The sequence below is a fragment of the Suricata suricatta genome, chromosome X (assembly GCF_006229205.1).
Source record: "Suricata suricatta isolate VVHF042 chromosome X, meerkat_22Aug2017_6uvM2_HiC, whole genome shotgun sequence".
Classification (NCBI taxonomy): Eukaryota; Metazoa; Chordata; class Mammalia; order Carnivora; family Herpestidae; genus Suricata; species Suricata suricatta.
In genome coordinates, this window is record NC_043717.1 from 5,694,438 (window position 1) to 5,714,287 (window position 19,850).

General features: G+C 51.1%; 1 protein-coding gene across 4 annotated transcripts in view; it reads left to right on the forward strand.

Moving 5' to 3' along the window:
- Nucleotides 1-4,361: 4,361 nt before the first annotated feature.
- Nucleotides 4,362-19,850, forward strand: part of TBL1X (transducin beta like 1 X-linked) — a 137,411-nt gene continuing 121,922 nt past the window's right edge. For 2 of the 4 annotated variants that reach the window (XM_029929588.1, XM_029929589.1), the window contains exon 1: nt 4,362-4,434. The gene's annotated coding sequence lies outside the window, so the exon portion shown is untranslated. The remainder of the gene's footprint in view (nt 4,435-19,850) is intronic. The other 2 variants (XM_029929592.1, XM_029929593.1) reach the window with 2 other exon arrangements.

Consider the following 19,850-nt stretch of genomic DNA (forward strand, 5'->3'; position numbering starts at 1 on the left):
ATAGCATGAAGTCTAGCAGGCCTGATGCTAACTAACCATTACAGATTGGAGCAGAGAGCAGACATTTCAGAAGAGCTAAAGTGTATTTGGGAGATGTAGGGATGGTTGAGAGGGAAACACACAGAAGTGATAGATTATCTGAGAATTTTGATCATGTGAAAAACTGAATCAAAGGATTGTGGACAGTGCTGGAAGAATTACCAAAGGATACAAAGGAAGAAAAAGAAAGAAAGAAAGAAAGAAAACTAAGGAAATAAAAACAGATGCAATTAGTAACTCTAGGAAAACAAAAAGTTTGTGTAAGGAAGGAATCATAATCATACCCCACTGCTTGCTTGGCAGTGCCCATCCCATTGTCAAGATAGTATCTGTCAAATACACGTTTAACCAAAAAGTATTACACTATTGGGGAAATGTGGGAGGGTAAAGAGGGAATTGAGGGTGGGGATTTAAAGAAACCCAAATCCTTACCTGTATGTGAGAAAATCACATTCGTGTTATCTAAAGCTGATGGGAAATACTATGAGGAAGTCATTTAGAAACATGGAAGTCACAGTAAGGATCACTACCTGTAATAAAACAGTTCAAAGATTTGAAAGCGCTTCCTTTGGAAAAGTAGAATTGGGGGTAGGGGGTGCTAGAAAAAGCTTGTAAATAAAAAGAGGAGCCTTTTGCCTCACCTGTAGTTTACTTTTTAAAACAAGGTACATGTCGGGGCACCTGGATGGCTCAGTCGGTTAAACATCTGGCTCTTGATCTAGGCTCAGGTCATGATCTCCATGGTTCCTGAGTTTGAACCCTGTGTTGGGCTCTGCGCTGACAGCAGATTCTCTCTCCTCTCTCTCTCTCTCTCTCTCTCTGCCCCTCACCTTCTCAAAATAGTTTTTTTTTTAAAAAGGCCAATTTGGAAGTGGATTAGGAGGATTGTTATTTCTTAAAAAAAACACAATACAAGGTGCATGCATTATTTTCAAAAGAATAAAAATGCTTTGGAACATGGACGCATATAGGATGTGTCTCCTGTAAAATTATAGAAATCTTAGTATGGTCAGCCTTGGCAAGTTTGGTATCTGAGGCAGAGCATTCTTAGCTAAGAAGTGCTATCCCGCATGCTTTATCAGATGCTTCTAGCATTCTTCCTCTGGTCGTGACAACTCGGAATGTCTGCAGACATTGCCCAGGGAGTGTCCCATGGGAGAGAGCCCCGTTTCAGAACCACTGCTTTAAAGGATCTGAAATGTGTTATTGAATGAGTCTTGGCAAAACATAAAGATGCTGTTCAGTGTCAGTAATGCAGGAAACAACAGCTTCGTGACACAGAACTTGAACCCCGTAGCGAATGAAGTGTTCAGAATTCTCTCGTCCCTCCTGCCAGTGCCCAGCTTACCCCTGGCTCTCGCCCGGTTAATTCAGGGCTTGCTCAGAAAAGAAAGGGCTCAGGAGGAAGTTGCAGTGTCTTTGCCATGCTCCGTGGCCTCTGAAAACATAGTTGGGATTTTTTGCATTGTTTTCCTGACGGTACAACTTGAATTTCTTGTACAACTTGAATTTCTCCGGGGTGCAAATGTTTTAATCCTTACGGCAACTTTGGAAAAATGTCGCAGCCTCGGGATCTATTTCTGTGGTCAGTTGGCTGTGGGACAGATAGATGCATACATGCCTCCCCTGCCCTCCCCCAGCATCCCTGCCACTGGCTCTTGCTTCAGTTCTTTGCAAGTGCTTTCGCTTAGAATTTACAAAGGAAGTCAACAGGAAAATGGTGCCTCAGATTTCTTGATGTGGATAAAACCTCATAAATAATTTAATGCCCTCATTTCACAGCCGAGGAATCTCTGGTCCAGGGAGAGTTGCTCATAATTAATTAGGAGCAAAGTGAGGCCTGTAAATCTGTCCTCCTTTTTTTCCCCCCTAACTTTCCCTTTTTGTTTGTTTGTTTTTTTTTTTTCCTCTTCTCCCTCTTTCAGCACAACATGTGTGCGCAGTAAGGCTGTGGGATGAAGGTGGGCCTGGGTCTGCAAACGGATGGGGCATCTGGCACGTTGTGTTAGCAGTTTTCACAGTCAACATCTCTGAGCACCGTAACCCCCCCCCCCCCCCCCCCCCCCCCCACGCCTGAGAGCTTAGAGATATGGAAAGAGAAAACTGGCAGGCTCGGCCTGGGGCCCCTGGTCCTTGCTTGGCTGGAATCAAGCTCATGTGGCTCCTGTGGAAGTCTGGAGTTGTCCCCCCCCACCCCCAGAATGTGCTGTCCGTGGGGCCACCTTGTCCTGTGGCCACCTCTTCCCCATGCAGGACAGGGCAGCCCGTCTGTGCACCACCCTCTTTCCCACACCCTGCCGCACACCCCCTCTTTCCCAAGCGCCCGGAGAGCCGCGCCCAATCTGTTTAGAGACCCTGTGGCCTTGTGCCTGCATCTCTTGCCTCTGGTAGCACTCAGGCTGCAGCCCTTTCTCTTCCTCCTCCCCTGGCGTCATGGTCCAACAGGGATGCTGCTGCCTCCAGGGAGCCTCTCTGGGTTTCTTCCACGCAGCAAGCATGGGCACACAAGACTGGTTTCTTGTCATGCCTTCATCTGCTGTCCTCCTCGTCCTCCAGCTCCGTGACAGGGATCTGCTAGTCGCTCCATCATTTCTGAGAGCACTCGTCCCTACACGCCCGGGGCCCCATTGCCCTGGATTTCCGCGTCTCTGCACCCTCCTCTTTAACTTACAGCCCCTTCTGTCAGGGCTCCGTCCATGCCCTGCAGTCTGCAGACCTGTGCTTCTCCGCGGGGCCCTTGCGCCCCCCAGGGGACACTTAGAACCCGCTGGGGTCAGTGCGTGTGATCACAGCAGAGGGTGCGGGGCGCGTGGTTGTCACCCGTGGATGGCGTGTGGAGCCCAGGCATGCGGGTCACTGCGCAGGGCGGCCCCAGCAGCACAGTGAGCCAGGCCCACGACGTCAGGGGTGCCCAGGGTGGGAAGCCCTGCTTGGGGCACCCCAGTTCCGGCCCGGGGCTCCAGAGGGCCATGTGTCGGGGGTGGGGGGGAGTGCTCGGTGCGCTTGCAGACAGGATGGTGTTTCAGGACAGAACACGCCCAGACATCTCCAGTGTTCCCTCCCCGGTCTTCCTGCGCCCCCGGAAGTGGCGCCACCTTCCAAACTGTGGCCCCAGCCCCGAACCTGAAGTCAGCGCTCCTCCCCCCACGTGCTCGAGGTCAGAGTGTCTGCACACCCTGCACACCTGCTCCATTTCATGGTGTCGTTCCGCCGGCACAGGGCCTCTGAGCACGAGCCACTCTGGAGGTCGTCCTAAGCGGGACAGGAGCCGCAGAGGGCTTGTTAAATAGCAGGAGGGTCAGACTTGTTTTCTGTGAAGTCTGGTGCTGGGCGAGGAACAAGGGGCAGCGGAGCAGGTATAGGATCAGTTTCCTTTTTTTTTTTTTTTTAACGTTTAGTTTATTTTGAGAGCGAGAGAGAGAACGAGCGAGGGAGGGGCAGAGAGGCAGAGAATCCTAAGCAGACTCCACGCTCTCAGTGCGTAACCCGCTGCAGGGCTCTGGTCTCAGGAACCACGAGATTATGAATGGATCGGAAATCAAAAGTTGGACGCTTAACCGACAGAGTCACTCAGGTGCCTCCGATCAGTTTCCTTTCCATGGGCTGCAAGCCCTTTGGGGCCTGGGACCTGCTGTGACTCACTTCTGGCACCCAGCCTACCAGCCTTCCTCCCTCTCGGCCAAGGTCAAGCTCACCGCAGGACATGGGCACTTGCTGTGTCTGCAACCTGACCTCTCTCGCCCATGCTCACATGCTCCCCCCCTCAAAGAATGCAGCCCCAGCCTGCCGTCACTCTGGTGACTCTCTGTCCCACCATCAGCATCCCCCCCCTTTCCACTGTCAGGTTGGGGACATCCCACAAGACCAGACCCCCGTGCTACTCTCTGACACCAGAGTGCACTGAGCGCCGTTCCTGTCTGCCACGAGGCCGCACTGTGGTGGTTGTGGGAAAACCTTGCCGAGTTGGGCTGAACCTAGAGACCCCTGTGTTTCTACTTGGCGTGTTTTAGGGTCGAGAGGAATGCATCTGGTAAGGGCTGAGTAGATTTCTTCAGTTACTGGAATTCCCAGGTGGGGTGATCAGAACTGGTTCAGCGGTAATGACCTTTTTGAGCAGATTCTCCGGAACAGTGTCCTTGTGTGCGTTAAACAGGGGAGGGAGCCCGAAACTCACCGGGGCTGTTCTGTCGCACAGGACGCGGTATTTCGGTTTTGTAACAGCCCTAACTCAGATACCCGCTTGCCCGTGGGGCGGCCGGCACGGGGCTTCGGGATGTCTGCGTGGACACTTTGGCCTTACTTCGGGTATTTTTTGTTCACAGGTAACCGAAGACAGAAAACGGGCCTGAAAATAAACCCTCGAAGGAAGAAGGGATTTGCCTACACTTGGTCTGAGTAAGTAAAATTGTAAAATGGATTGCTTATCATGTAATAAATACTCTGTCAGCCTCTCCATAATTTCTGTGCTTAAAAGCGAAACGGTATTGTAATGGCTGAAGTACTGGAAAACGGTGATTTCTTGTCACAGGTGATGTTGGTAGCCAAAAAAGTTGCTCTGTGTCTGCATAACACATTTCTATTTTTGTTTGTTTAGCTTCTGGAAGTCAGAAATTTTAGGAAAGAGAAATGGAGGTTGTTGTTACAATGTGTATGTTTTTGCGAGAAGCCTCGTTTTTGCCGTTTTCACCCGTGCACTTTTGTGGTACTCAATTTGTCCTTAGAAGACTGATTAGAAGGCTTGAGGACCAGCCAGCATTTTCCATAGAAACGTAGCGTGATCACCGCCCCGAGGCAGCCTGGCCCGTCACGTAGGCCCTCGCAGAGGTGACCTCCTTCTTTCCGAGCCCTGCCTGGGTGTCGCTAAGCAGAGAAGGACTCACGTCCCTTATAAAGGGGCCTTGCGGGGCCCGGAACTGTCGCCTCGGTCCCTCTTACGGCACTCGGTTCAAGAATGTCCTTCCAGCGCACTTTGTAGCAAAACCTTCCGTTTCTGGGTCTGTTCCGTCTGGAGCGTTGTGGAGCCTACGGAGAGGCGTGAGCTGGGTCCTGTTTGGGGGGGTAAGCGTTACAGGTGTGTGAAGTGCAGGTGTGGTGCAGAGGCATGTTGTGGAAGCGTGTCTCGAGGATGGTGTAGACGGTCCCTGCTGAGCGAATTCTTAGGGATTCTCCGGCGTGTGCCAGAGCCACGAGGAAGGCCAGGTCTCCTCCAGGACTGGAGACTCCATGTGGGTTCACTGATGGGTGGAGCTTCAACGCATACAGAAGAAGAACATTCTGGGCGCCGACCGAGTCTGTGGGCAAAGGGGAAGAGCCAGGAACAAGTAGGCTTGCTTGCTTTTTTTTTTTTTTAAAGGAGAAAGTTGATAAATGAGCCCGGTGGAGTTGGGGAGGTGGGGGTGGAGGGACAGATAGGGCGTGAACTTGGCCTTCTTGCATCTACCTGGACACACCTGTGGGATGCAAGCCCATCAGTACTGGAGGGACCCTCTGTGGCAGAGGTGACCCTTAGGACCAACCACTCGGGGCAGAAACAACAGTAAATTGTGACGAAATGCCTCATAAAACACCTACTGGGTGCCAGGTGGTGACACTTTTTGGTAACTTTATCGAGGTAATCCACATAGGTGACCGCTTCTTCAGTGTGTGCAGTTCCACAGTTTCCAACGTGTGCCTGGGGTTGTGCGCCCAGCACCACAGCCTGTGGCTGGAGCCCTGCATGGACCATTGCCACAGTAATGTCACTCGCCATACCGGCCTCCCCTGTCCCTGCCAGGCACTTCCGTGTCTGCCCGTCCACACGTTCCTGGGTATCCGGTGTAAACAGAGCCCTACTGGGTGTGTTCTTCGTGCCTGACCTCTGACTTAGCAGATGATTTTGTCTTGTTTAAAAATTTTGTAATGTTTAATTTTGAGAGAGAGAGACAGTGAGTATGAGCGGGGAGAGGCTGAGAGAGAGGGAGGGAGACGAGAATCCAAAGCAGACTCCAGGCTCTGAGCTGTCAGCACAGAGCCCAAGATAGAACTCGAACCCATCAAATGCAAGCTATGACCTGAGCTGAAGTCGGATGCCTAACACACGGAGCCACCCAGGCGCCCCGCAGACTGTTTTCGAGGCTCACCCGTGTTGTTGCACGTGTCTGTGCTTCCTTCTTCTTTGTAGCTGAGTACCGTTCCGTTGTACAAACAGACCACATTTTGTTTATCCACTCATGACTCAGTTCCCTCAAAAACTCGTATTCTGAATTGATGTCAGGCTGGGCAAGAAGTTGCAAAAACCGTGCTGTGAACTCCAGAGACCCGTCCCCCTTCCGTCTTCCTGAGCTCTCAGAACACGGACGGACGGTGGCGCTGTTGACTCACATGCACACCTGCGGACCTCACCAGTTGGCACATGCGCAGGTGCGTCTCTGCGCATGCGCACACGGACAGCATGCGAAGGGGCTCACACCTGGGCACGCATGCGCATAGCTGTCACCAAGTCTGACGCAGACGCGGAATTTCGTCAGTGAGAAAGCGCCTGGGGGTGCTCCTTCATGTGAGCCCCTCCAGCGCCTGGCAGCCTCTGGGTTGGCTCTCCGTCGCTGCAGTGCTGTCCTTGACAGTGTGTCATAAATGGCCTCATCCGGCATTCGGCCTGCGGAGACCACCTTTATTCGCTCAGCCCAAGGCCCTTGAGGTCCATCCACGTTGTGAGTGTCAACAGCTCGTGCCTTTAAAAATATTTTCTTTAGTGTTTGTTTTTGAGGGAAAGAGCGAGGGAGCAGGGGAGGGGCAGGGAGAGAGGGAGACACAGAATCCGAAGCAGCTCCAGGCTCCGAGCTGGCAGCACAGAGCCCAATGCGGGGCTCGAACTCACAGACCTGAGTTCATGATCTGAGGTGAAGAGTCAGACGTTTGACTGACGGAGCCACCCAGGTGCCCCCCTGTATTCCTTTCGTCTTGAGCCCAAGCAGACTGGGAAGAGTGCGACCTCTTCCCAACTAAGCGATTGAAAGTCTAGCGAGTTTCTTCATGGTGGAATTTTGCCCCAAATGGACGTTAATTAAGTTCCTGACGAATTAAGCTCATGAAAAACTCTTGAAATTGGATTTAGAGTTTGGGTGTAACACGGCAGGAAGGGGCCTGAAAATGACGAATGATCCTTTTGTTTCTGACAAAACCCTACTTCTGTCTCTTGTAAGAATGTGGTCTGCTGTCTTCTTTCATAGCGGAGAACCTCCTCGCTTTCCCATATGGAAGACAATAAGGTTGTAGACCACGGTTGCTCTTCCTAAATAATGTCGCTCTTTGCATTAAGAAACAGTTATGACAACATGATCATATCTTTACTTCATAGGCATCAAATTCGTTTAACTTCATTTCTTTTGTAATCAAGTAAGGAAAATAATTTGCATAATTGTGGTTTCTGTATGGTCAGGAGTATTTCTGAGTTTATTACCTAGAATAATTACATAATCCTTCAGATTCCCCACCTTTATAAGACAAATGTATGCACAGTTAGCAGATTTTTTAACCGAACTCCCTACATGAAAATATCCCGCTACAAAATGACTGTAATGGAAAGACCATGCTTTGCTTAAAATATATTTAAGTCAGACTCACAAAGGATTCTTTTGTATTGTGAAAAAATACACATGACATATAATTTACTATCTTAACCATTTTTTTTTTAGAGAGCTTGAGTGAGGGAGGGAAGAGGGGTAGGAGAGAGAGGATCTTTTTTTTTTTAAGTTTATTCATTTTTGAGAGACAGGGAGCGCCCAAGCAGGGGAGGGGCAGAGAGAGAGGGAGAGACAGAATCCCAAGCAGGCTACATGCTGTCAGCCCAGAACAGCCCAGAACCCATCCCAGGGCTTGAACTCACGAGCTCTGAGATCATGACCTGAGCCCAAATCAAGAGTCCAATGTTTAGGGGCGCCTGGGTGGCTCAGTCGGTTAAGGTTTGACTTCAGCTCAGGTCATGATCTCACGGTTCATGAGTTCGAGCCCCAGGTCAGGCTCTGTGCTGACAGCTAGCTCAGAGCCTGGAGCCTGCTTCAGATTCTGTGTCTCCCTCTCTCTCTGACCCTCCCCTGCTGGCACTCTTCTCTCTCTCTCAGAAATGAACATTAAAAAGAAAACCAAAAAAACCCCAATTGGATGTTTACCCCAGTTACACCCCGTCTTAACCGTTTTTGACTTCACCTGAGTGTTATTAACTTCACACTGTTGTGTCACTTTTGTCATCTTCCTGAGCTGAAACTCTGCGCCATTAAACTCACTCACTTCCAGTTCCTGTCCCCTAGCCCCTCCCCCACCGTTCCACTTTGGGTGTCTCCAGATTTACCGCTGTAACTGGAATCACACAAAATTTGTCTTTTCGTGTCTGGTCTAGTTCAGTCCGTATAGTATCTCCCAAGATCATCCACGGTCTGGCAGGCGTCAGAATCTCCTTGTGTTTCAAGACTGAATGACATTCCTTCGTGTGTACAGACCACATTTTGTTTAACCGTTCATCCATTGTGTGGTGGTTGAGTGGTTTGCAAAGAAATGTTTGAAAGTTGGATCCATTATGTCTGGACATCGCTATTTTTTAGACACAGCAAATGGGGACACCTGGGTGGGTCAGTCCGTTGAGCATCCGACTCTTGGTTTTAGCTCAGATCATGATCTCAGGGTCGTGGACTCGAGCCCTGTGTGGAGCTCCATGCTGAGCTGGGAACCTTTTTAGGATTTTTTCTCTCCATCCCCCCCCCACCCCCCCATCTGTCTCCATCTCCCTCCCCCTCTCCCTATTCCCTCCATCTCCCTGCCTCCTCCTCTTCCCCTACCCACCCTGCACCTCTTCCCTGTTTGCACTTGCTCTTTCTCACTTTCTCTCTCAAAAAAAAGTAGACCTAGCAAATGATTGTGGCTGGTGTGCGGTGAAATCCTGTGCTACCAACACAGAAGTTGCCCCATCTCCCCTCACGCACATCCTCAGGTCTAGTGAGCACAGCATTCTCCTATTTTAGGAGCAGCACTTGAGCCTTGAATACACAGGATTGAACTCTGCAGTCCATTTAGGCTCAGATTTTTCGATAAATACAGTAGTCTTGTAAATCTATTTTCTTTTCCATAGGATTTTCATAATCATATTTTCTTTTTTCCAGCTTCCTTTAAGAATACAGTATGTCAGCGGTGCCTGGGTGGCACGGTCAGTTAACTGTCTGACTTTTGGTCTTGGGTTGGGTTATGATCTCAACAGTTTGTGAGTTCAAGCCCCACATGGGCTCTGTTCTCATGGTTTGGAATCTGCTTGGGATTCTTTGTGTTTTTTTTTTTTTAATGTTTACTTAATTTTAAGAGAAAGTGAACAGGGGAGGGGCAGAGAAAGAGGGAGACACAGAACTTGAAGCAGGTTCCAGGCTCTGAGCTGTCAGCACAGAGCCCAAGGTGGGGCTCGAACCCACAAACGGCTAGATCGTGACCTGATCCAAAGTTGGACGCTTGAGTGACCGAGCCACCCAGGTACCCCACTTGCTTGGGATTCTGTCTCTCCTTTTCTGTGCCCCTCTCTGGTTGTGTGCTTGTTCTCTCTCTCTCTCAAAGTGAATAAATATTTAAAAAAATTTTTATTAAAATTAAATTTAAAAAATACAGTATGTTGAGGCACCTGGGTGGCTCCGTTGGTTAAGTGTCTAGCTCTTGATTTGATCAGGTCATGATCCCATGGTTTGGTTTGTGAGATCAAGCCTGTCATTAGGCTCTGAGCTGACAGTGTGCAGCCTGCTTGGGATTCTCTGTCTCCCTCTCTCTCTGCCCCTCCCCTGCTCACGCTCTCTCAAACTTGTTAAAAAAAAATACAATATGCAATACACAGTCCATACAAAATATGTATAAATCGAGCGGTGATGTTAATGGATGAGGCTCCTGGTTCACAGTAGGCTTTTAATTTTGGGAGAGTCAGAAGGTTTATACAGACTTTCAGGGGTGGGGGTCCCTACCCCCGGAATTGTTCGAGGGCCCAAGTGTCCTCTTCTGAGACGGCCTGGTACGTTTGGCTCACCTGCTGCTTTATTCCCTCCCTTCCAAAGGAGAGCACAGTGAAGAGGTGTTGCACGTGGTAGAAGTGTTCAGAGAGGTGCCCACCCCCTTCCCTTTCCCGCCATGCTCTCTTGAAATAAGATTTCTTTCCTGCCTCGTTCCTCTCATGTGTCTCTGGCTACGGCTCTCTATGACACGTAACTGTCCCCCACCAGTCCCAGAATGGCATTTCTTCTTCCCACCTCTTGGGACCTTGCTTCTCTGCAGAAGTGTCAACTTTGGCTCTGTGCGTATAAAGTTGTGAGACATTTTGCAATTGGTACATTGAAGTCTTTTTTTATTTTTTTAATGTTTATTAATTTTCGAGAGGCAGAGAGACAGAGTTTGAGCAGGGGAGGGCAGAGAGAGAGGGAGACACAGAATCTGAAGCAGGCTCCAGGCTCTGAGCTGTCAGCATAGAGCCCGACACGGGGCTTGAACCCACAAACTGCGAGATCATGACCTGTGCCCAAGTCGGATACTTCACCGACAGAGCCACGGGGGCGCCCCTCAGCACGTTGAAGTCTTTGTGTGAGAAGATTTTTGGTGATTCTGCAGTGTGCTGTCTGTAGTTGAAGCCTCATCCGTGAGAATCGGTGCTCAGTGTCGGGGTCTGACTCTGACCTGGCAGATCGTTGCGGTCCTTCATTCTGAAGCACCGGCTCTTACCAGGAGTATCTTCCCCTGTGATGAGTTTACATCTTTTTTTACACGCGGCGATCAGAATGCATTTCTTGGACGTTTTGGTGCCGAGTCAACAGCAGCATTGAGGCTGATGTATCCGCTCGTTTATTCTGCAGGTAGCGTGTGCCTTCCGAGTGCCAGGTGCACGGGACGGAGCAGGACGCCTCCTCTCGCAGCAGAGATTGGATTTCGGGTTGGGCTGGGGGTGGGAAATGTAGGGGGCAAGCACGGAGTAGTTAAAACCCTGTTACACAGTCTGTAGTGTCTGTAGCAATTTGCCTTCCTAGACAGAGGGCTTTGGTGCCATTTCTGAGTTCTTCAGAAGGCACGTCTGTGTGGGTGCAGGCACGGTTCCTCCGTGTCCCCAGAGGCAGAGACAACTTCTATGGTGTTTTGTCTTTCCCGGGTGAGGGGCGGGTGTGCACCCTGGGGCATGTGTCGGCCCGGTGCAGGTGCAGGTGAGGGCCTGGGCATTGGAGGGCATGCAGCCCGTCCCCTTCAGTGACACTTATCGAGAGGACAGAGGCCGTGCACACCATCGTGGGGTGTCAGGGTCATTTCGGGATTTTGGAAACGGCGGTAAAGTGATTCCATTTGGGGATCGTTGCTTTGACTTCACCCGATGGCCCAAGCGCAGCACAAGATGAGGCTTAGACGCAAGGAGGTCTGTGGCCTTTTGGCTCCCGGCGCCTGGGCTGGGACACGCGTCCTGTGGGATTATGGAGGAAGTATCATGGACGTGAACATTTCAGTACAAGGTTTTACGGGGATGTGTGCAAGCTAAGACCAAGATGACCTAGTGAACTGTTGACTACCAGAATAATACAGGAAGGTTTTTAAGATGCAAGTGTACATTTTAAAAATTATTTTTATTATTGGGGTGCCTGGATGGCTTAGTTGGTTGAGCCTGTGACTCTTGATTTCAGCTCAGGTCGTGATTCCAGGGTCGTGGGATTGAGCCCTGCATTAGGCTCCATACTGCATGTGCAGTCTGTCTCCCTCTGCCCCTCTCCCCTGCCCACGCATGTGCTCTTTCTCCCTCTTAAAAAAAAGTTACTTTTATTAAAGTTCTATGTGAGATAACTGTCCTTAAAAAATGTTTTTTAAATGTTTATTGTTGAGAGACAGAGACAGTGTGAGACAGAGTACGAGCAAGGGAGGGGCAGAGAGAGAGGGAGACACAGAATCCCAAGCAGGCTCCAGGCTCGGCGCTGTCACCCAGAGCCAGACACAGGCTCAAACCAGTGAACCGTATGATTATGTATGACCTAAGCCAAAGTCGGACGTTTAATGGATTGACCCACTCAGGCGCCCCAAGAGATAAGTGAGCTTTTAAATGTGTTCTGATCTTTCTGCCCCAGCTCCTCTCAAAGCACAGTGTAACCGGGCTCTTGCATATTTAGAAGATCACGTGTCCTTCACTGGGTTGGTGGAACTCGTGGGCACGCAGGTGCTCTGTCTGGGCGTCAGGCTGGGTCTGTGTGGCTCCGCACCTCAGCGGATGCCGGCACTGTGAGAGGGGACGCAGTGTCTAGGACAGGTTTATAGACGGCGGACAGTTCCGCGAGACCAGAGCGGGGAGCAGCTCCGTCGGAGACGATGGGATCACACAGTGAGATGAGGCAGGTCACTTACACGGGTCCTCAGCTCTCACGTAGATGAGTAATTGAAGTCGGTGTCCACCATTTTGCCCTTGCCCTAATTTGCAATTCTAGGCCAATCTAAATGTTTTCCAGGTTTTGTGACAAAGACAGCATGAGTTGGGGAGAGGCAGAGAGAGGAAGACGGAGAATCCCAAGCAGACTAGATGCTGCCAGCACAGAGCCTGATGCAGGGCTCGAACTCACGGAACTGTGAAATCATGACCTGAGCTGAATCAAGGAGTCAGACGCTTAATCGATTGAGCCACCCAGGTGCCCCCAAAGATACAGTTCTTAAAGTTACGAGTTTAAGGTGAAGTGGCCAGTTTTTTAGAAATTCCAGTTTTATTTCTTTGAATAGCGTGACCTCAACAAAAAGTCAACTTTTCTTATTTTCCCAAGCGTCACGCCCCAAATGTGTCCGGGGTTAGTTTGAAGGTGCCCGGCAGTTACTGTTTTCCCAAGGTCTTTGAGAGGCGTGCGCGCTGTTAGATCAGGGACGACCTTGTCAGATAACGTGGAGCCGCTGCCTGCTGAATTTTCTGTGCCGAGGTAGAAGTGGTCAGGCTGCGTGCTCCGTGGAGTAGCCGCTAGCCGCCTGTGACTCCTGAGCGTTTGAAATGAGCCTCGTGCGCCCGAGGAACCGAGTTACAGGTTTTGTTTAGTTTTAACTCGTTGAAGATCACATAGCCTTGTGTGGCCAGGGGCTGCCCCGGTTGGGCAGACAGGATGGTTCTGGAGCTTTGTTGGATGGCTGAGCGCGGTGAGGCTCATGGTGGGGGCGTGAGACAGGGGCATGTTTGCACAAAACCCGTGCAGACGAGGTCTTTGTCTTGGTGGATGCTGGAAACCAAGGTGGTTCCTAACCTGTTACCCCAGGGACTGTCCGGTGGGTGATGTGCGTCCGCTGTCCCTGTGCTTCTGTGGACATTGCATAGCGGTCTGGGGCATTTGGACTGTCACACAGCGCCGAGGGAGGGCAGACCGGGGACTCTGCCCAGCCTCCTACATACAGTGCGTGGGGCAGTGAGCGAAGAGGGACATGGTGCCAAATGCTGCCAGTGCCCTGGGGGAGAAAGCCTGCTCTCGGTGCGCAGGGCTGGCCCGGTCCTTGGCTCTGGTACAGAGCTGTACACTCGTCTCATAAATGGAGGGAGGGAGCATGCTCGTGGGGTCAGGCCGCAGGCAGGCGCACAGCCTGGTGGCGCCAAGGCCCGATGCCAAGCCAGGCGTCCACCTCCCGCATGGCTCGGATGGTAAGTGTAGGAGTACAAAGTTGATGTGAGCCACGAGTCACAGGTGACAGGGCCAGTTTTCCATGCCCGTGTCTTCTAGCTTCGGAGTCTTATAAGGCAGAGAAACGGAACGCTCACCTCTGCATGGATTTCTCTCAGATGGAATTTAGGGTCACGTGACCCTTCAGTGTGCACAAGCATCATAGGAAACGTCTCCAGGGCCCGAACCACTTGCTCGCCTCTCCCCCGAGATGTTTAGAAGGCATCTGAAAAGGTCTTCTGCAAACCAGTGCTGGCAACGTTGGGCAGAAACCGAAACAACTCATTGGATAACGGGGCGAGGGAACCCTGACTTCCTGTTGAGAGACGTGATGGGGTTCCTCAGAGTGCTAACCAGTAAGCCCGCCCCCAGCAGGCATAGCAGGTGGTCCCCCACTTCCTGGGCCCCCGAGGGGCCCCCAACCCAAGGTGCGTGGTTCAAGGTGGCCCTAACCAGCCCTTCTCACGCCGAGAATCGCGAGTCATAATTAGCAACTTGCACCTGTTTGAGCATTGAAATTGAAACTTCGACTTACGCCGAGCTGGAGCAGGGAGAAAGGAGCCCCCAGAGACGGGGGGCTGAAATGGGGCTCTGTTGTCCGTGCGACGTGGGAAGAGATGGTGCAGTAAGACAAGCGGCGCCCTGTGCCTGGGGACAGACGGGCCGTCTGTGATGGGACGCGGGGGCGGCTTTGGCAGGCAGACCGTGCCCAGCATAAAGGACCTGAATCGGCCGTTTCTTTTCGGGATCCTGCACGTAGTCCTGAGGAAGGTCGCAAGGCTCTCCAGATAGATCGTTTTGATGCTGTTTTTTAAGAAACGAAGCCGGGAAGCCTCTATCCCAGGAACGTGATTTTTATCCTATTTGCAGACTGCGGAGATGTAAGGAGGACGGATGTGTCAGCAACTTAATAAGATGGTTATCAAAGGAGTTAAATGGAAATCATTCAGAAAAATAAGCTCTCTGCAAACCCACAGCCCCAGGGGGACTTTGGATCTTATTTAACGTAAAATTCCTTGAAGCAAAGACTGCAGGCATCATATTACTGTTCCAGCCAGTTGATTGGAAATATTTTTCCCCCTAAATATTTGCGAGTGTGCAACTTGGTGTGTGTGCTCTCCGTGGCAAGTAGAGCCAGAGACGGGGGAGGGAGGTGTCAGATGCGCTGCTTGTCAGGAGAGAATTGAGGCATCTCCTTACGACAGAATCTGCCCCACGACAGCGGATGCGAGGTGCCCTGCCGGGTCTGTGATGCGCCCCGTTCGTGTCCCCCAGCGCCGAGTCCTCGCCAGCACGGATCTTCAGTTTGGCGCGATGGGAACTTCCTGGCCCCTGGCCGCGGGGTGGCACAGGCACTGTTTCCGGGGGGCCTGGTGCACCTGTTTTACGCACCGGCCTTCACGTTTCGTGCCTGAACACTTCCTGAATGGAGGCGACGGTCGGTCGGGGTAAGAACGGTTAGATCAGCTCCCCATTGCACGAGTGATACGCGGGATGCAGAGAGCATGGCCTCCGGCGAGCCCAAGGGAGGAAATGACAGCGGAGCGAATGCCCCTCCGCGTTCTGGGGGGATCCTAGCATCCTGTGCATTCGGGCTCCAGCGGCTTCAACGTGGGGAGCCCCGTGGGACAGAGGTGCACGCTGGCCCAGGAGAAAGCGGGTGGTGGGGCATGGGTGCTGCTTTATGGTTCTGTGTATGGGCCCCTTCACCCCAGTTACTCTGGTCTCCAGTCTCCCCCATCCTCCGGAGGAAAAGGCGGCCAGGGGCACAGAGCGAGCAGAACCAGAGACAGCCGAGGGAGTCTTAAACTGGGGTCCCGGAAAGGAAGGGAGAGGGCTGGGACCCAGCTTTGATGAAGATGAAAGCCAGATACATCCTCAAACTGCTGTTAGCAGCGCGATGGTTGTGCTTGCTGGTGGAGAAATGGTCGTAACAGTCGTCCGGTCTTCTTGAGTGCCTACAAAACGCAACATAGTTAAAATTTTAAAGACTTCTTTTCTGTGAGGCCTGATGGTGTAATTATTCAAAAGGGTTTTTTTTTTCTTATCTTCCCAAAGGCCATCTGAGTGAGTCTGATTAAAGTTGCATGCTTGTGGGGAGCCTGGGGGGCTCAGTCGATTTAGCATCTGACTTCAGATCAGGCTGTGATCTCGTGGTTGGTGGGTTTGAGCCCCATGTTGGGCTCTGTGCTGACAGCTCAGAGCCTGGAGCCTGCTTCGGATTCTGTGTCTCCTTTTCTTTCTGCCTCTCCCCCACTCGTTCTCCATCTTTCTCACACACAAATAAACTTTAAAAAAATCCTTTAAAGTTTCATGCTTGTGTATCTACATGTTCTTCTCTCTTGTATCTACATGTTCTTGGTCTCTTTAATGATGGTCGGCTTTACCGTTTCTTATCCACCATGTTAAATCATAAGGAGGCAGAGTTCACACTTTGGCCCCAGAACCTTCCAGGGATTGGGCTCTTCAGTGCCGGTCTCTCTAGGACTCTGGTTTTCACTGAAGGAGGGTTTTGCCCCCACCCGCCTCCAGACCACCCTTGGTCGTGTCTGAAGATATTTTTGGTTGGCTCGATGGGGATGTGTTCCTGGCATCTGCTGTGTGGAGACCGAGGGCGGTTGCTCAGTGCACCTTGCAGTGGGCAGAACGGCCCGGCACAGAGGTGGTCCAGCCCCACACATCCGAAACACTAGGCTGAGAAACTGTGTCTGCGGTCCTTCCCGTTGGCTCTGTGCTGTGGGGAGGCTTAGCCACTGGGAGATGGGGTTGTGGAAGAGGTGACGTTCCTGCATCGGCCAGATGTGCAGGTATCCGGATCCTGAAAGGAAATGGGAGACGTGGGGGTCAGACCCAGTGAGGCCAAGTCCTACGTCTCCTTCCGTTTCTCCCTGAGGTTCTGCCCAGGGCTCCCCGGAAGGGGCTGGCTCTGGGCTGCCCGTCCGATGTCATTTCTTTCCCAGGAATCTAGGTGAAGCTGGAGCAGAGCGCTCCCTGAGGACGACGGATGATGAGACTCAGGCCCGCCTTTGCTAAATGATCATATCGGGGAAAGTTCACCCTCTTTGCAAGAAGGTGGCCAGTCATTTCCCACGCCCCCGCCCCCTCCCCCCATGTCACGGTCCTGCCGTTGGCCTTGGCCTACATTACAGTAACTCATTCGGCAAGCCGGTCATGTGTCGGAGGCAGTGTGCCGATCTTCCTGACGCGGTGTGACCTTAGCAAGGTGGCCCTTTGAGCCTCTGGTTCCATTACCTGCGTTCCGTGGCTGCTGGTGCGGTGCACGTAAGAGGGAATCCCTGATTTTCGTACACACCTGTGCGTGTTGCTCACCCTGGACAGTGCGCATAGCACGCGTCCGAACAAGCACACAGGGACGTGAGCTTCGTGAATGTAATGTTCATTTCAAGAAACCCGGTCGGGTGATGGCAGCTCTGAGGATCGGGGCTTCCGTGTTTGTTGTTTTTCTTTCAAACAGGATAGTGAGTAAGATGGATATTAACATTGACGGGGGGTGGGGGGGACACCTGGGGGGCTTATTCGGTAAGCATCTGACTCTTGATTTCAGCTGAGGTCATGGTCTCACAGTTTGTGAGTTCGAGCCCCACGTCAGGCTGTGCACTGACAGCACAGAACCTGCTTGAGATTCTCTCTCTCTCTGTCTCTCTCTCCTCTCTCTCTCTCTCTCCAATAAACTTAAAAAATTTAAAGATTGTGATAGATGTTGCACATATAGTTTACACGCCTGCCTCCTAGTCTCTGGTGTATACACTCTTAGCCTGTTCATATGGAAATCATCAAAGACATACTCAAAGTAGATAGAATATATCGTTTATTCCCATGTGCCTTCACTGGGTTCCAGCCGCGGTCAGCATCTGTCCCTCACAACTTAAGGGAAATCTCAGACATGGCATCATTTCAGCCATGAATATTTTAGGGTACGCTTTTAATATAGAAGGGATGTGAATACATATACGATACCTATATACATACATATGTATATATCCATATACACGTATATAATACATATATATAATGATACCATTCTTATCTCGTACGAGATTTCCCCTGGCCCCGTAACAGAGTACCACAAACTGGATGGCTTGAAACAGCAGGATTTATTCTGTCACACCTCAGGAGGGCACAAGTCCAAAATCAAGGTATTGGAAAGGTTGACTCCTTCTCAAGTCTCTCAGGAGAAATGGATTCCACGCTTTCCTCCCCGCTTCTGGTCGCTTCAGGTGTTCTTGGCTTAGAGTCTCATCATCCAGTCTCTGTTCCTGGCTCTATGTGGCCTTCTTCCGAGTGTCCCCAAATCTCTCCTTTCTTCTAAAAGATTCCAGTCATGGGATTTACGGCTCTCCATCTGCTCCCCCTCCCCCCAAGTCCAGGATGATCTCCACTTAATTTGATTCCATCGTCCAAAGTCCTGAGTTCCATCTAAGGTCACAGGACGTTCACGAGTCCCAGAGGTTAAAATCTTCCCATAATTTTTCAGGGGACACTGTTTGACCCATTGTGGTGTCTGTGTGGTCGCTGCCCCGATCTACCTGCACCGGATTGTTCTTCCTCAACTCTCGTGTCGGCTCCCAGAAATCTTCGCTGGGGCCACCATCCATCTGTCATGCAAACGGTTACCTTTGTGAGGTGGCTGGACCCTCCATCCCGTCCCCGGGAGGGCAGTGAGCCCACTTCCTCAGGGTCACAGCGCTCGTGAGCAACGGGACTGGGAAGGACCCGTGTCTGGCTCCCAGGAAACGGGCCGCACTTGACAACCGAGGCTCGTGAGGAATGCTTATGTGAATTTTTAGCACATAAACTATATATTGGACGATTTTGTGTTTCTGCAAGGCCATGCATCCGCTCCTTTATATTTATTTTAAAAAGTTGTTGGTGCTCAGGGGCGCCTGGTTGACTCTGTCAGTTAAGCGTCTGACTTTGGCTCAGGTCATGATCTCGTGTTTTGTGAGTTCAAGCCCCTCATTGGGCTCCGTGCTGACAACATGGAGCTTCCCTTGATTCTCTCTTTGCCTCTCTGTCTGTTCCTCTTTTGTGTGCACGTGTTCTCTTTCTCTCAAAAATAAACAATTAAAAAAAAAAGCTGCTTTCGATAAATAAATAAATAATTGTCGGTGCTTAAAAAATACAGCAGTACCTCGCCCCTTGCTGCCTGACCCCAGCCTGCGACTTTACTGTCCTCAGTATCGGTTCCCCATGGTCACCTTGCTCTGGAAGCCCCCGGTCTGACAGTAGGTCAGAAGGTCCTCAGTGGCCGGATGGTGTGTCCTTCACCTGATTTCACCTCCTCACGAGTATTTTGTCCCCTCTCATCACGAGAAAAGGTGAGAACACTACAGTATACAGTATATTGTTATTTTGTTCTTTCATGGTTCCTGTTGTTAGCGTCCTCCTGTGCCTAATTTACAGGTTAACCTTCGTCATCAGTATGTAGGCAGAGGACAAGGTCTCTAGGGTCCCACACCACCTGCATTTTCCAGCCCCCTCTGGGGGTCTTGGAATGTAGTCTTTGCAAGTAAGGGGGGGGGGGCTATTGTGCACTATTTTACAATCCAGTCATTTATTTTGAAAGAGAGAGGATGTGCGAGCACACGCTGGTGAGGCGTAGAGGGAAAGAATCCCAAGCAGGCTCCGTGCTGTCAGTACAGAGCCCGATGCGGGGCTTGAACTCCCAAATCATGACATCATGACCTGAGCTGAAACAAAGAGGTGGACGTTCAACTGACTGAGCCACCCGGGTGCCCCAACGCTATTTTTTAATTAAGATTTTACAAATATTTTAAGAGTTTAAGGGGTGCCTGGGTGGCTCAGTCTTGCATCTGACTTCCACTCAACTCATGATCTTGGGGTTCACGGGTTTGAGCCTCACGTCGGGCTCTATGCTGACAGTGCAGAGCCTGCTTCAGATCCTCTGTCTCCCTCTCCCCCTCCCCTGCTAAATCTCTCTCAAAAATAAACATTAAAAAAGAAAAGACTTTAAGTAAGGATGTCTTTAGCATATTTCATTGTTTAGATATGGTAAACCCAGCCATTCTTCTTCATACACCGCCCTTCCCCCCTAGGACATCTGAGGGCAGCGTTCTGCCACTTGCCCCTCATTTTTCTGCCATCCTGATTGCAAGCTGGTGCTGGCAGATGCCCGCATCGCTGGGC